We start from the raw sequence: 3,178 nt of genomic DNA, 5'->3' as shown, positions 1-3,178 counted from the left end.
ATCACCTCTGAAATATTTATCATTTAACAATGACATATTCTGTCATAAGTTTTTCATCATAGATAGATACCTATACTATGAATTGTGTTCTGCATTCCGGAATGCTTTTCGAAAGCTAGAATGTATTCTTAGAATTAGAATAATATAAAAATGTCAGAAAAAAGGAAATAATCTGACAAGAAGATTTTGAATATTTTCAGATGTTGTATTGGCAAAGAATACTCACGGGTTTAAGTACCTATTGACATCGAAGGTGAGTATTACAGGAAACATAATGGGCAACAGTCTCTAAACATATTGACCAAAAAGTGAAAGAATTTCCTAATATTGCCAGTGCCTTGAAAATATCGGAGAAGAAAAATCATTTTGCAAAAAGGAAGAAATGTGGAGCTGAATACATTAATAGTTACTTAAGTTCAGAGTAAAGAGAAGAAAAGTTTTAGCTTTGCGTATTAAAACTCAATGGATTTATTGTTGATAGGGTAGCATATATCGATTATAATATTATAATAAAGGGTTTTTCAACAAGAACTTTGTTTTTCACTATGCCCCCCCCCGGAAATACATGAAAGTTTTGACATTTGGTTTTTGACATATCTCTAGTAGAAATTTGGGCAATTGTTACAATGAATTCCATTTCACGCAACAATCGTTTCGAAAAAATTAAAATGGTGGATCTGTAAAAGTTTTAAAGATCGGTCAACACAATCGAGAGATGATAACAACTAAATTTTGGCCTATTGTTGAAGATATGGATATCACAAATATGTGGTTTCAACAAGACGGTGCCACAAGTCACACATCTGTCTGAGATTTAAAACCGCTGGATTATTTTTATCGGGTTATGTTAAAGACAGAGTCCATACGGAGCCGATCGAACGGCATGCAGCCTTAAAACTCAAAATTCGTGAAGTTATAAACGAAATGGACCCACCATTTTGTCGAAAAGTGATTAAAAACTTTGATGAAAGATTCGACATCCGTAACCGTGGTTGTGGTGCACATTTATAAGATATCATTTTCCATTCATAATTGCCCAACCTCCTTTTTCTGAATAAAATAAAGAGTTGAATCATTGTCATCTAAATTTATTGTTTTATTTTGATTTACAAAACAAAGTTCTTGTTGAAAAACCCTATAGATATACAGGGTGTTCCTAAATTGAACGTACAAACGAAAAGGGGAGATTCCTTAAGTGAGTTTAAGAAAAAAAAGTCCCATAAACATGGGGTCGCAAACGTTTCGTTTTCGAGATACAGAGTGTTGAAGTTTGAATTTTTTTCATGTTTTTTTCTCATAGTATCTACACTTCACAAGATATTCAACTGAAATTTGGCATAGATATTACATTTTAGAGTTCTCACCACGTGACATGGCAATTTCGATAGAAGATCTACAGGGGGATATTCTTTCTGCCACCTGTTCTTCTGCAGAACTTTTTTTTTAATGAGCAACTGTTAATTTGAAAAAATGTAGAAAGAAGCTTTGTTCTCATACTAAACTTTTCGGTCTCTTGTAGTTTTGTCGTATCTACCAACGAAGTGTAGATACTATGAGAAAAAAACTTGAAAAAAATTCAAACTTCAACACTCTGTATCTCGAAAACGAAACGTTTGCGACCCCATGTTTATGGGACTTTTTTTCTTAAACTCACTTAAGGAATCTCCCCTTTTCGTTTGTACGTTCAATTTAGGAACACCCTGTATGTAGGGTAGGCAGGGAACGGACAACATTATCAAACCATATTATTTCAAAAGCTGTGTTCAAACCATTGCAAGGTGTGTTGAAAATAACACTGTGTGGACAAATCTTTGTGTAGTCAGCTCCGTTCTTCTCACTTCTACGTTTTGTTGAAATTATTTAAATCCATTGTCATACCTAGGGACAAAAAAAGAAGCCATGACAATCCAAAATGTGATACATAAGATGTATTTTAGCCTTGGACTTCGTTCAAAAATATTTTCAAAATATATTCTGTGTGACGTCTTTAGTTCAATCTCCGCCAAAATGAATAGTACTGAAGCTTGACATAGCGATATGACGACAGAAGCGATTGGCAGTGATTTGCGGTTCGAATTATGCCATTTTCAAACATGTATGTGTGTGACGTCACCGCTGCAACGACAAATACTTATCTTTAAAAACCTACCAAATATTTTCGAGAAACATTCACCCCAAAATGCAGCCCATTCACTTCATAAAAGAAGTAGGTAGGCCGTGGAATATTTTTCTTGATTTTTGTGAGTAGGACTGTAATACGTAGTAAGGCGGCACACACAAAAGCCGTTAATGTCAAAACGACGTTGCCACAGCCTTGTATCAACTCCAATTTTTTTCGCTTCAAAAATGCAGAAAGAACTTGCCAGAAAGCAAAGATTAAGTATGAGGAAGTGCTATTTTGAATTGTAATCAGCTCATTCTAATATTAACCCTGATATTTTGACATCGACTATTCATCAGACGGTATCGAACATAATATTAACTTTGAATATGGAAATTTAATGGATCATCCTGTATCTTGGTCATTAAGAAAGATAGGACCTAGTTGTTCCCTGTCTGCTCTGTCAAACTCCAATGAATCTCTTCGTATCTGTAAGATATTATCAAAATTATCGCTGCAATCAGTTCGGTATCCCGCTTGATACAATTTCCAAATGGATTCTATAATCCAATATGAGAATGAATAATTGAATGATTATGGGAAAACGCGGCAAATGTAACACTTCCCTCTCCAATAAAAATATTCTTATTCATATTTTCACTGCCGATCAGAAGTACCTCCTCTGAAATTCAGATGAAATAGGTAACAAATTATTACCAGATAGACTGCAACAAAAAGCGGATGAATTAGGGGACATAAGATAAGATAAAACTGGAGAGGACCTGTTGCTTATGACATAATACAGTAGGGGAGAGTTCCTTTGAATCGGACGGCCCATGAAACGGACGCTACAGTTTTCTACTACACTCGATGGTAATTTAGCACCCTTTACGTAAATCCCATTTTTGCAACAAGGCGCGAGCCACAGGGTCGGCCATTTTCCAAGAGATATCGATCGATGTTGCAAAAATAGGATTTACGTAAAGGATGCTAAATTACTATCGAGTGTACTAGAAAACTGTAGCGTCCGGTTCATGGGCCGTCCGATTCAAAGGAACTCTCCCCTACAAACCCCAT

The 3,178-nt window shown here is 35.4% G+C and overlaps 1 protein-coding gene across 1 annotated transcript in view; it reads left to right on the top strand.

Annotated features, from left to right (window-relative positions):
- The window catches only part of LOC123312108, a 64,438-nt gene that overhangs the window by 11,244 nt on the left and 50,016 nt on the right, over positions 1 to 3,178 (top strand). The gene's annotated exons all lie outside the window — the stretch shown is intronic.

Source organism: Coccinella septempunctata, chromosome 4 (genome assembly GCF_907165205.1).
Source record: "Coccinella septempunctata chromosome 4, icCocSept1.1, whole genome shotgun sequence".
Taxonomy (NCBI): Eukaryota; Metazoa; Arthropoda; class Insecta; order Coleoptera; family Coccinellidae; genus Coccinella; species Coccinella septempunctata.
The sequence above is the reverse complement of the archived record's forward strand: the minus strand, read 5'-3'. Positions and strand labels throughout refer to the sequence as shown.